This window comes from Mustela nigripes, chromosome 8 (assembly GCF_022355385.1).
Source record: "Mustela nigripes isolate SB6536 chromosome 8, MUSNIG.SB6536, whole genome shotgun sequence".
In the NCBI taxonomy this organism is placed as follows: Eukaryota; Metazoa; Chordata; class Mammalia; order Carnivora; family Mustelidae; genus Mustela; species Mustela nigripes.
The window spans coordinates 76,473,065-76,487,927 of NC_081564.1; positions in this window are offsets into that span (position 1 = coordinate 76,473,065).

Below are 14,863 nucleotides of genomic sequence, written 5' to 3' on the forward strand. Positions count from 1 at the left end.
GTATGCATTAGATTGGCAAAATAGAAGAAGCTTAACTAAGTGTTGGTAAGGATATAGAATAGTAAGGTCCCTCACCACTGCTGTATGAAGGTAGATAGAAGCAACCGCTTCAGAAATCATGTTGGTGGGGCGTCTGGGTGGCTCCGTGGGCTAAAGCCTCTGCCTTCGGTTCAGGTCATGGTCCCGGGCTCCCTGCTCAGCGGTGAGCCTGCTTCCCCCTCTATCTCTGCTTGCCTCTCTGCCTACTTGTGATCTCTGTCTGTCAAATAAATAAATAAAACCGTAAAAAAGAAAAAATCATGTTGGCATATCTGATGGAGCTGACATGCGCAAGTCCACCATCCAGCATTTCTAAGGTTCCATTTTATAGAAATTCTACCGCACGTGCCCAGAGAAGTGTTAAGTTTGTTAACTGGAGGACTGTTTCTAAAAATGAAAATTTTGAAGCATTGTTCACTAATTGAAAAGATAGATATATTTTAGACCATTTGAATGTTACTTGAATACAGAGCAACGAACATGAATTATATTTCCGCATACCAACATTTAATTTATGGGTGAGTGAAAAAATGCAAATGAGATAAGATTTCAGAATATGAAATGTTTGTTGCCATTTATTGTTCACATAAATTGAAAAATAATATACATTCATTTTGAATATATAAAGATGTAGTAAAATATAAAAATATATACTGATGAGTGGTTACATTCTGATTAGTGATTATGTCTCTGTAATGAAGCTGAATACGTTTGAGAAGGGTTTTAAAATGCACTCCAAGAACTATGACTTTTTTTTTTGAGAATATTTGAAAACAATACAGCATAATACTAATATTTTCTTAAATTTGGTAGTCCATGAATGTTTGTCACATCTTTCTTTTACTTCCTATACATTTTTTAGCAATAGACAATTAATACACAGGTTTTGAAATACTTTATTTTTCTAAAAAAGTATAGCCTCTAGCCCATGAACAAAATCTATGCCCTGTAATGTTAGATTTTCTGTGCTCTTAATCTTGTTCTAACATGTACTTCTTGTTCATTTACCATCAAGCAGCCCTAAGTTTCATTAGTAATAGCTTTATTTAATTTAGCTCCTTCACTTCCAAGTAACAGCCATCACATGCAATTTCTCGGAAGATGAAAACCCCAGCTAATAAGAAACTGATGTCTAAGAAGGGAGTAGCTTCACTTACTTTCCCTTTCTACTCAGAATATTCTTATTTTAATTTATAATGAAATATTTTGTAAAGACACCACCATGTAGAAATGTAGCTGTTGTTGGAAGAAGCTCACAGTCAGTTCAAACAAAAAGGAATAGATACCTAATAGCAGGATACATTTTAACAAACATTTTAGGATTTTACTATAGCTAGGTGTGATGCAAAGAAATTTACAATGTCAATCTTACATGTGAGAGACTGAACGTGCAAATGAACAATGGCCAGAGCATATGCAAGAGGAGAACTCTGACCCACAATGTGCAGCAATGTGGTTAGGACGCTAAATCGTAACCTCTGTAGCCATCAATCCCAAATGGTTGGGACCTAATCAGTAACTGCCAGGTTCCCTAATTTTTACCTTTGTTTCTAACTTAGGAACAAACAGGGAAAGCCAAATACACTCCCCTCATCACATGGGATATTCTACTTCTTGTTAGTCTGCCTCCAGCTTTCCCAGCCAACATATCCAACCAGGGCGTACCTGATATCCTCCATCTTTTTACTATAAAGTGCTTATAGTCTCCACTGCCTTTGAGTCTCTGCCAAATTCAAGTGATAGTGGCTGACCCTTGTGCTCCAACAACCTCTGAATAAATAGCCTCTCTTTTTTCTCATTTGGTGGTCTTCATTTACTTCCACACGGGTAGTATCAAATTCACTCCTCCAATGCCCCTACAAGGAAGGGTTCCCCTTTGGAGAAAATGAGACAAAAAAAGTGTATGTAACTTGCCAAAGGTAGCACACACAAAAATAATTATGGGGCTGTGACTTGAACCTATGTAGTATCATTCTGAGCCTGTCTTCTTATTCTTATATAAACTGTATTAAACATTATCTTACATAAAATTAATCACATCAGTCCTGAAGAGGGGAAACCATGTCACAGTGATGCACGGGTTCTAAGACCTCTATAGTTTAACATAACAGAGACTCTTTGCTCCTGCTGCATAAACACTGCCTGCTGTGTGAAAGCTCTGTTCCATGTCTTTTCCGAAACCAGACTGATCACTCATGGCTGAAGGAAGGAGAAAGCATGGCCATTGCACACTGGCTGTTAAGCTTCTACCCGGAAGTAACACCTGTCATTTCTGCCCATGCCACCGTTGGCCAAAGCCTGCCACATGTTCATCTAATTTTTACAGTGTAGGAAGTACAATCTTTCCATGTATGTGGGAAGAGTAATGATTAATTCATCTACTGAACAAAATAATGTAAACAGTCTTTGTTGTTTAAATCCCTTAATCATGTTATAAATGAAAAGTCTCTGATCCCTCTTCAAAGTAAAGACCACTTCAATGGTAAAAATACAAATACTATCTTTTCCTTTAATTCTCAGTGTAGTTAAGCCACAATCATTTGAGAGAATTTTCAATATAGTAGATTTGAGTGGCTTAAAGAGACAGTTTGCCTCTTTGAATATAAATATATGTATAGAATAATATATATAGATATAAACAAATATATATTTATAAATATAAACATATATAATATAAATATATGTGTGTGTATATATATCTCAATGCCATAGACATTCATATGATGGTTATAAGCCTCACAACAGCTGCCCTTTGTATATATCCAACTTTGGCTGGTCCCTGACTTAGTGGCCTCTGATATATCAATATTGTAGCTGATGATAGAAATGGAATTCCTTCTGGAGCTTCTTTTTATCTTAGGTGACCTTGTCAAGAAAATTATTTTATTATTTTTTTCAAATAAACAGTTTAGTTCATGGAAGAAGAAAATGTTATAAAGCAAAAAATTAAGAAATGAAAAAAATGTTATGCATGAGATACCAGATAGTATCAACTCATCCTAGAAATACAAATACTTTCTCTCATACATTCTCTCCTACAAATCTTGTTTTATCCATGACCCGGAAGTAGGCAACTTTATGCCCTCTTTGACCTCTTACACTCTGCAGCCACTGCTTATTGGGTTAGCTATGAACTTCTGAGCCAAGATGGGCAAATCAGACACTCCGTTCAAAAATATGAGAATTTGGACTTAGGCACTCGTTTGGAAATCAAGTGGAAAAACTTGGTGGCTGAGGCCAGTGGGTTTTGTTATTGTTTGTTTTTAATCTTTTTTTAAATCTTATTTTGAGGCCAGTGTTGAAGAACAATATGTAAGTAGATAAACAAACTGAAAATCTGATTATAGGGAGAGAGAGTGAATAATGAAGCAGATACACAATGAGAAGCAAAGTCAAAGAGACAATCAACTATGTAGAAAGGGAGAGACAGAAACAGTAGGAGAGAGAGAGTGAGGAAGATGGAGAGTAGTTATCTGACAACACATTCTTTTGAGCATGTTACATTCACAACTACATTCTAAAGCTTCCTTACATCTTCATATTAAACATTGTTTAATCAAGCTTATTTTTATCATGTGTTAAACACAACTATCGCCAGCATTCTTTTTTTTTTTTTAAGATTTTATTTATTTGACAGACAGAGATCATAAGCAGGCAGAGAGGCAGGCAAGAGAGAGAGGGGGAAGCAGGCTCTCCGCCAAGCAGAGAGCCCTATTCAGGGCTCCATCCCAGGACCCTGAGATCATGACCTGAACTGAAGGCAGAGGCTTAACCCACTGAGCCACCCAGGGTGGCTGCCTGCATTCTTAAGAGTGTGCACTATTACACTTGGAAGTACCCTCTTTTGTTCAAGCTGTCTCATATGCTTGAACATTTAGCTGGTTTCCAGCATCCCTTCTCATTCTGGGCCAGTTCAGTTGAAAAAGACATAAACCCTCAGGACACTTATCTCACCCCTTTGCACCTCTCCCGATTTTTCGTTCTCTATCCCAGTGAAGCTGGGACAGGTTTGAACTTTGCTGCCTTTGTCCCTCCTACTCTATGCAGCAGATCAAGCACTGGTTGTCCTGGGAAAATAGGGAGTCTTATGGAGGTACTTATATCATCTGACACTACCAGGCTGAGTTCTGGTATGCTAAAGAAAATCCCCACTGTTTTGACAAAGCTGGGTGTTCACACTTATGGTCCTGCTGCCATTTTAAACAAACAAACAAAAAAATCTCATTTGACAATCAAAACTGAAAAATGACTTCCTCGTTTTAATGAGTATTCACTGAAACCCAGGAAGTCATTTCTACAAAGGGGAAAGAAGAAGCCTCTAGAACAACAATATTTACTGATATGGAAATAAAGCTAAAACTGTTTTTAAGTACTTTTTCTATCCTACATAATTTATTATAGGTTTGATGCATCATATTTAGACAAAAGTAAGTATGAAAAAATGAAAAGAACACAAAATGATAAAGTACCAAGAAAAAGGAGGCAAACAGCCAAAAGGAGAATATGCTTCAAATAGAGGAGAATAACCTGTGGTAAAAATAAAATAAGACTTTGTAAAGGAAATACTGTACAGAAGGCATCTTGTTAGCAAAGATCTGAATATTTAAGATATACTGACATACAGCTTTATTGATGATATTCAAGTGATTTTTAAATGCAGGACGAATCATTTAATGGGACTTGATATTCTTTTACAACAGACTAGAGATATAAATCCAAATCGTTTGTCAGCTTGAAAATCTTCACAGATAGAAGCCAAGAAAGGTTTTTAAAGTAAGGAACATAACCCCAGGTTACAGTTACACTGTCTTCCAGTAAGACATATGTGCATGCTTTTGGAAAGCAACATTTTATCTTCTGCCATCATGAATGTGTCAAGAGACCTTTCTTAAAAGATGCTGAACCTTTGGCAGGCACAAGAATGAGATACTTAAAGGCCCACACTACTACTGTATTTTCGATCTTTTCAATCTTTCATGTGCAGATTCCAGAATGTATTTTTCAGTACTTTGTGACTTGTTTTTGTATGACCGTGAACTAGTAACTCCTCCGGAAAATGTTATATTCAAAATAAATTTAACCGTGTGCTTTCCTACTGATGCTATGACTCGCTTGTAACTTGGCCAGTCATTTTTCTTCTATGTAGCTCTTTACAGACACAGGGGCTGGGGAAAACCTAAAAACGGTGATGGTGTGAAGGAATAATAATTTATCTTATTCCAAAGAAAGCATTGCACTCAAGCACACTGCAGTTAAAGAAGAACCACGAGAGTGGTACTTAATTTTATTATCAATGTATCAGGCAACTTTCACCACTGTATTACTTTAGCCAATTTATTTATTCATTCATCTATTTGGTTTTTGTTCATTCATTCATTTATTCATTCCTTTACTTATTTAATTTTCTTCCTTTTTTTTTTAAGATTTTACTTATTTATTTGACACACACACACACATACACACACACACACACAGAGACAGCACACAAGCAGGGGAAGCAGCAGGCAGAGGGAGAAGCAGAAGCAGGCTCTCCAAGGAGCTGAGAGCCCAACATGAGGCTCGATCCCCGGGCCCTAGGATCAGTACCTGAGCCAAAGGCAGACACTAAACTAACTGAGCCACCCAGGTGCCCCTAATTTTATTTTCTGAGGAGAGCCAGAAAATATCACTATCTTCTATTTTCTTTCTTACCCAGACTTCTAAGGCAGATGAAGGTCTCCAACATCACTGTAATCAGAGATGGGAAGCTCCTGATTGTTAAACTTGGAGTTGGAAGTACATACTCTAGTCCGTTCCTTATGTATTTACTGAACTGACCAGAGCTTATCTCCCTTCCTCAAACTTACACCTGAAACATGCCTAACATTTTAGTGTAAGACTTGTTGACTCACATCTGTTTCAGTCCCAGGATGACATTTTGTGGGCTGCTTTATAAATATTAACTGTACATACTTTAAAATATGACACAGTGTCTAGCTCATACACTAAAGTCAAGGCTTAAAGAAGGAATGCCCTTGCTGGATTAAACTTCAAGCACAGTCTAAAACGTGAATCTGAAATTTCAAGGGATGCCCATATTTTAAAGTATCTGAAATTAGAAATGTAAGGTAATTAAACAATTTTCAGTTCATATAATTGCCAAAGTATACAGGCTGAGCAGTATTCAATTTCTAAACTTCCTGATTTGCCTTCTGAAGAGGAAATTGCTAAAGGAGATGAAGGTTCATGAGTTTTTGGTATCTATGACTTGGTATCTATGACCTTTATAATCCCAAATTCAAAATGCTGTGGGGATAATAGAATGGGTTTGGTGATTCTAATTCCAATTGATTTGTGGCAGAGATTCAAGAACAGCACCATTCTGGGGGACTATTTTAGAAGTTTTGTGTTAGATATTAGGAATACAGGTACGAAGCTGATTTTTATAGACCTCTAAATTCCCTTATAGAATCTAAAATTTGAATCAGTTTTATTATTACAGCTTTTGACTCAGAATATGAATTACATTAACATAACCATTAACATTTATGCTAGAGGTGGAGCCTAAATGTGGGTATGAAATAATGCAAATATAATATTAAAAAAATAAAACTCACAGCTGTCTTTCAAATGCAAGTACAATTAAAAGAACAAATCAGACTGATGGACTAGATTTCACCTCTATAAGTAACTTTCTTTTATTTTTTTAAAGATTTTATTTATTTGTCAGAGAGAGAGAGGGAGAGAGCTAGCACAGGCAGACAGAATGTCAGGCAGAGGCAGAGGGAGAAGCAGGCTCCCTGCTGAGCAAGGAGCCCGATGTGGGACTCGATCCCAGGATGCTGGGATCATGACCTGAGCCGAAGGCAGCTGCTCAACCAACTGAGCCACCCAGGCATCCCTATAAGTAACTTTCAATATGACTTTATTTTCTAGCTTAGTTGAAGAACTAGATGCCAAAAATGTGAATACACTGTGATTTACTTTTCAGGTAGAATTTAAATTTACATATAAAGAATGAACTATATTCAAGGTTCAGAATCATTTGTTTAAGATATTTGGCTATACTTTATTTTATTTTTAAGATTTATTTATTTGAGAGAGAGAGAGAGGTAAAGGGAGAGACAGAATCCCAAGCAAACTTTCTGCTAGTATGGAGGCTGATGTGGGGCTTGACAGGGGGCTCTGTCTCACAACCCTGAGATCATAACCTGAGCCAAAATCAAGAGTCAGTCACTCAGCTGACTGAGCCACCTAGGCTCCCCTTGTTATACTTTAAATTACTCTTTTCATACAGTTTAGTACATGTTGTGACATCATTTTATTAAAAAGATTTTTTAATTTATTTGTCAGAGAGCAAGAACACAAGCATGGGGAGCAGCGGGCAAAGGGAGAAGTAGGCTCCTTGCTCAGCTGAGGAAGCCAATGAGGGACTCGATCCCAGGACCCTGAGATCATGACCTAAGCTGAAGGCACAGGCTTAACTGACTGAGCCACCCAGGCATCCTTACATCATTTAATTGGTATAAATTACTGTTCTTATTTATCTGTTTTATTTTTTATATCACAATTATAGTTTTTCACAATGATATTAAAAGTAAGGAAAACTGATCTCAATTTAATTTTGAGTCTGCATAATCAGAAATGTATTTAATTCACATGATATGAGGGATAATCTAAAAAGTCATCAGCATACCCAAGCTCTTCTAGATTTTCTCCTGTTACCCCCTAGGATTTTACATTTAGGTCTGTGATTGATTTTGAGTTCACTTTTATGAAAGGTGTGTCTACTTTGTTTTTTTTTTTTCTGTATGTGATTGTGTCATTGTTTCAGCACCTTTTGTTAAAGAGACTATATTTGCTCGATTATATTGCTTTTGTACCTCTGTCAAAGATCAGCTGAGTATATTTAATTTATGGGTCCAGTTCTAGGCCTTCTATTCTGTTTCATTGGTCATTACATGTATTTTTTGCCAATACCATGCTGCCTCGATTACTGTAGCTTTATAGGAGGAGGTCTTATAGTTGAGTAGTTTGAAACTTGTGTAAGTAACATATGGCTACAATGAAAGAGCACTTATGTGCCATTTTTATTGCTTTGAAGAATCAATATTATAAAGTTGGTTGTTCTTACCAAATTAATCTATGGAGTCATGGCCATCTTAACTACACTCCCCATAGCTTTTTATTGAAATTGCCAATTTGAATAACAAAAATGTATATGGAACTGCAATACAAGAATATGAACCAAGAATCTCTTAACAACTTTTAAGAAGAGGAACAATATGGTGGGAGTTAATATACTGTGTATAATATAGACATAAATCTATAACAATTAAGATAGAATGATGATGGTAAAATTACTCACAAAGCTGATCTTTGCATTATGCACATTTGTTTTATGGAAAAAGTGATTTAAGTAGCAGAGAAAATTTACTTTTCCAATAAAGGCTGCTGAGTCATTTAGATAAACCAAATGGGAACAAAATTAATCTTGATCCCTCCACCCCACTCAAAATTCAGCTCAAGGTGGCTTATTGATTTTCATGTGAGTGCTGTAACAATAAAGCTTTTAGGGGGAAAAAGAGACTATTTTCATGGTTTTGGAGGAAGGAAAAAGTTCATAAACAATTACAATTGTTTTACCTATTTTCTTCATATACAATCATGTTGTTTTACAATACTTTTCTTTCCTTTTTAAAAAAATTTTATTTAGTTGCTTATTTGAGAGAGAGAGAGCACACAGAAGCAAAGGGCAGAAGGAGAGGGACAGAGAATCCCAAGCAGACGCCTTACTGAGTGCAGAGCCCAATGTGGGGCTAGATCTCGTGACTCCAACATCATGACCTGAGTCAAAATCAAGAATTGGATACTTAACCAACTGCGCCACTCAGGCACCCCTATTTATTTTTAATTTATAGGAATTTCTTTCTCTCAAAAATTTTCTTATTGAGCTGGCTAGGAGATTTGGTATAATGTTTAATGGAAGTTATAATAGTGAGCCCTGTTGTCTTATTTCTAACCTCAAAGGTTTTCCATATAGCACCACCAAATATGATAATTGTTGCATTTATCCTTATACAAGTAAAGAAGTTCTTATTCATTTCTGGTTGTTAGTGGATCTTTTACAATCACAAATTGATGGTAAGAACTCCAAAGCTATTTTTGTACCTATAGAATTGTTTAAATGATATTCCCACCTTTTAAATTAATGTGATAAATTGCATCAGTTGGTTTTTGAATGCTAAACTACACTTCCTTTCCTGGAATAAACTCTACTTGTTTGTGACATATTATAGTTTTTGTGCATAAGAGGTCTGGTTTGTCAATAATGTTTTTAGAATTTTTGTGTCTACATTCATATTTTAGTAGACAATGAAACATCCTGGATCACAAAATCCAGAGAGAAGAGTGAGAATGAATTAGTCTAAGCTCAACACCACCAATGAAAATGAATTATAAATGCATGTCCTACCAATATGACTCCAGTGGTTTCATCTGTAAGTGAAGGAGACATCATTATACTGATATGTGCAGATAGAACTCTTTGATACAACATCATCTAGATGACTCCTTGTAAAATTATGAGTTATCTCTCCATGGAACCAAACAGCCTGTTAGTATTTGGGGATCCTCATGATGCTCCCTTACCCCCTCCTTTATAGAATCAAATTATTTTGCTGTGATGTTTGGCCATAGGTCCCAGGTCTTTGCATCGGTTTTTAACAGAGAAGAGAAAAAATCAGTTCTTACAGTCATTACATGTTATAAGAAGCATGATAGACTTTAGAACATTGACCAGTATGTAGATTTCAGTGGACTTTCCTTCTCTCAGCAGCTCTTAAGAAATTATGTCCTACTAAATTGAAACACCGATCCAAACTTATTTCCTGTTACTCCTCTTCACATGCCTGAGACCAATGGGATTTTTTCACTGTTACTACATTCTTACCATGACTTTTCTTTTGGCTGTGCCATTTCCTCCACTTTGAAATGTCTACTCTATTCACTGCATGTCTATGTTGTATCCATTAGTTGAAGTCCAACTCTTCCAGGAAGCTCCACTGGCTTAGAGTTTATATGCTTCCCAGTGTCCATAACAGTTAATTTTCCAGGTATCTAAAACAGCACTAGATCCTGGGCTAAACCCCTGAATGACAGGGACAATTTCCCAACTTTCACAGTTTCTCCTAAAACAAATATTAAATTGTTGTATAAGTGATTACTTAAAGTACACTAGAAAGAAATACTTGTGATATTTACTTTGATTTCTACTTTTATGTGTGGAGGTTTTGATTGTTTTCATTTTGGGATTATCCTAAAGGGTTAATGTCTATTAAACTTTTTTCTGAGAATCTTTTGTTTTTATTTACATATTTTGTCATTTCCTTAAAACAAGTCTGGTGCCTTTTGTAACTTTACCCTCATTTTTCTACTTTATTTTCTTCTAAGCTATACTGTTCATGTTTGTGTGTATGTTGTGAGGATGACATTCTTCAAAAATGCTTTCTCTCTATTTATACCATTTTATTGTCCTAAACTACTCAAACATTTGATTTTTTTTCCCTATAAGTACTTCATATATATCATCAATAGTTAGGTCTCAAGCAAGCTTCACATTTTAGGGCTATTTTCATTTAAAATCTGGTGTTTAAATAGTAATCTATGAGTTCTAAGATTACTTCAAAAATAAATACTATCATCTAAGGTTATAGAATATCAGTTTCATTTTTTATGAGTTGAAAAATTTTATCTGCTCCAAATCCAGTTTTGTGTTATTTCTATTATGCCTTTTCTTAGTACCACCTTATTATCCTGTTAAATTGATTCTTTCTACATGTAAGGTAGCCTTTGTCAATATGCTTTCTTCAAGTGAAAATTTCATATTACAGATGAATTTTTGAACAATGCGAATAACACATTTTTTCCTCTGTTACCCGACTTTTATCAAATTATTAATATGAATCAGAGAATGGATTTCTGTGTGGAGAGCTAACTATTAGGAGCAGTTAAGAAAAGCAAGATAGGTCACAAAAGTAGCTAAAGACTCACAAAAGCATGTGTAAGGGGATTTGATGCTGTGAGGAAAAAATTCAAAACTAATCAAATAAGTTAGAGCACTGCCACTTTTCAGTGGAGAAAGAAAGCGCAGGAGAGAAAAATGCAAAGAAGGCTAAAAGCTCAGTCACTTGCCTGGAAATTTATTTATTCATGTGTAGAAAGGTAATTTTTAAGTGAGAATGTGTATCATAAAGCACTTTTTCTTAAATGGGTCCCCACAGTGTTTAATATTTACTCATATTAATAAACAAAGTAGGTTAAAAGTAGCAGCAGTGGTTCAGCTGTTAAACTCGATAAAGAGGAGAAATTATTTAACTAGAATAAATACAGTAACAACGAAGTGGTCATAAAATTAGGCATAAAAATGCCTTTGTACACAGTGTCTTCATATGAAGAGATTTTGTAGAAGAGAGAGAAAAATGCAAAGGTAACCTAAAAAGTAACTGAAAAAGCCTATTTAAAAATATTTTTCTAATATAATAATAGGATAATTTTTTTTTCCCCTGAACTCAAGAAATAAGTAGAGATCAACAGGGTGATCCTTTTCAGGCCGCATTTCTCAGCACAGCACTATTGCTATTGGGGGCCAGTCATTCTTTGTGTGGGGGGTGCTATCCTGCATGTTCACTATGGGATTCTACCCTTGGAACCTTGGTCTCTGTCCATTTGATGTTAGTACCATCTCTAGCTCCTGAGTTGTGGTAACTAGATGTCTTTAGACAAATGTTCCAACCCATGGGGTTGGGTGAGGGAAAATTGCTCGTGCTTGAAAATTGTTACTTTAATGTAATAGTCAAATTTTAAAAAGTCAAAACAAACCAAGCTTCCTTAGTCACAGTATTGATTTTACATAAAACAAACACACAAAGAACCTCAAGATACTGGCTCTGGTTTCAAAGCCTGCCGGGGAGACTGTAACCATTACCTACCGCACAGGTACTGAATGCTAAAGTCAGAGCATTAGTCATTGAATGCCTATTTTACAAGTGAAAGAGCTGATAGCTGTGTTAGCAATCACTTTATTGTTCAACAGCACAGACTGCTACACGAAAAATATCCCTGTGATCCAAGTTTAAGAAAAGCTGTCTACTTAGAATTATCCTTATTACCTTGTTTAGAAAATCCCTATTGAAGACAGCCAAAAATATACATAAAATAGAAGGTAACACAAAACCCCAAACAAGCGCCCTGGTAAAGGTTCCTGGAACTTCTCAGCAACAATGAGTAGTTTCTGTTGTTCTCTTGACTGCCTATCTCCTACCTCTGACTTTAGCAACATGACCTTCTTCTGTGGGATAGGGTCTTCCAATTATTCTGACTTCGGAATTGTCCTAGACCCAACTGGCCCACAGACCTTTTAAGAATCCCTTCAGATGTTGCAATAAAACAGGTTTTGTCCTGTCTTTCTACTGAGCTGGTAGGGCAGTTGCTTCCCCAGATCAACCCTGTACCATTATATATATTTAGTTCTTATTCACCCAGTACATAGTTACTTACATACTAACATTGTTTTACTAATACTATATATATATACTATATATATATATTAGTATATTTACTAATACTATATATATATTAGTATTTTTACTAATACTATATATATATATACTATATGTAGTATATATATATACTAATACTATATATATATACACACACACACATATAATAAAGTATACAGGAATAGGTATTCATAAGGGATGGAATGAATATAGTATTAAGTATATTTACATCTTTTACAATTTTTTTTTTAATCTCACTAAAAATATTACTCATTCTAATTTAGTAAAAGCCATGTGATTCAATATTTATCTCTGGAAAATCTGGTTTAAATACTTGGAGATATAAGAATTCAAAAATCTAGTTTGAAGTTCAGTTTATCTGATATATGATGCATAATGACCATCTTTTAAAAAGATATATCACAATAACTCAATTTATAAAATAGAAAATACATTCTTTTTTTTTTTTTTAAAGATTTTATTTATTTATTTGACAGACAGAGATCACAAGTAGGGAGAGAGGCAGGCAGAGAGAGAGAGACGAGAAGCAGGCTCCCCGCCGAGCAGAGAGCCCGATGCGGGGCTCGATCCAAGGACCCTGGGATCACGACCTGAGCCAAAGGCAGAGGCTTTAACCCACTGAGCCACCCTCTTAAGACAAGTTTGCCGTTATTAATAGTGAATACAAATGTATATAGGAAGTAACATTCCTAATATTTTGAATTTGGGGCCAATGTCATCAAATCTGATTAGCTTGCCATGATTTTTACTAAGTAATGTGGCTGATAAAGGGCTTACACTAGAAGTAAAAAAAAAATTTCTGAAGAATGACATCACTATCATTTAAAATTTTTCTTTTCTTTTCAAGAATTTTCAAGAATTTATTTAAAGCCACTACTTCATTTTCTGAGTTAAAACTAGATAATATGATCCATCAATCCACTAAAGTGGCAACAAATACATATTTATGCTTTGCAAAATATGGAAATAGTGGAAGGCTCTGTTGCTTATACCTCTGAATCACAGAACTCATAATTTTCTTTGAAGGTATGGTACTGTGAGGACCTATTTTATATTTTTATATTTTAGCAAGAGGCTTTCATTGAGGTTAAACAAAAACCTTGTTGTTTAACCCTTATACTTCCCTGTTCCCCTTTCCCCAGGGGATTCACTGAAAAACAAGTCCCGGAAACCAGTTCCAGGTAACAAGGCCCAGATACAAGGGTGGGTCAGGCCAGGTGGAGACATCAATCACTGGGGAGTTGCATACTGTCTCCCTAGCTACCAAGGGGTATGGGCCCTGCCCTTTGGGAGCCTTTTTGGCGCCAATCCTAATCAAGGTGTAACAGGCTGGTTCAAATGTCTACTAGGGTACATTGTAATTCAGTTGGTCACCTAGCATCACTGTGGAGTTTCCTGTGTGTGTTACAATCTCATTGGTCACCTGTGCGTGGCCAGGCCTGACCGCATGGCCTTTGCCCTTAAAAGCTAGTCTGTGAAACAGAGAATGGTCTTTGTAAGAGGTACGTCCCAGAACATTCGGTTAGATTCTTGAGATTCTTGATGCTTGGTGCGAAATAAAGCTTTGCTTGACCTTCGCTTTATATCAGTCTCGCTCCTTTAATCACGGACCCATTATTGAGGTGTAACAGGCACATATTGCAGTTGATGTTGGAGGGCATGAAAATCAGTCTATACATTAAATATTAGTAAAACCCAACTGTCATATGTTATATTAAAATGAACGGAAGTAGAAATGAGCCTTGTCCTTCCTAAGCAGCTGTGGAAAGTTCTGCCCATTGCTTAGGCTACACATCTTCCTCAATTCCTAACTAACTAACTTATGGATTGTTTCTTTGCCTAACATTCCACATGTAACTTTACTCCTTTAGTGAAATACAAATATTTTCAAGATTCTGTATGCAGCTGAATTGTTCTTTTATTGTCACTCAACCAGGTCTTCTGGGCCTCATGTTCCAACAGAAAACATACAAGGACAGAACAAGACGACATAATGACATAACATTTTGGCTGTTAATTGGACACTAGGAAATCAAAGGTAGACAAGGTTCTCTTGCTGAGAATGACTTCAGCAGTTTGTTTGAGATTCTTAGGACCTGGGATTATAAAATTATTTATTGATAAACAATATAAGTATTTTAAAAGCACAATTAACAGCAATTACATACAAGAGCAATTCAGAAGACTGTGCTATAAATTACACTATTTTATGCCCTTAAGAAAATGGCAAAATCTATGTGTCCTGCCAAATCTTTCTTCTGTTT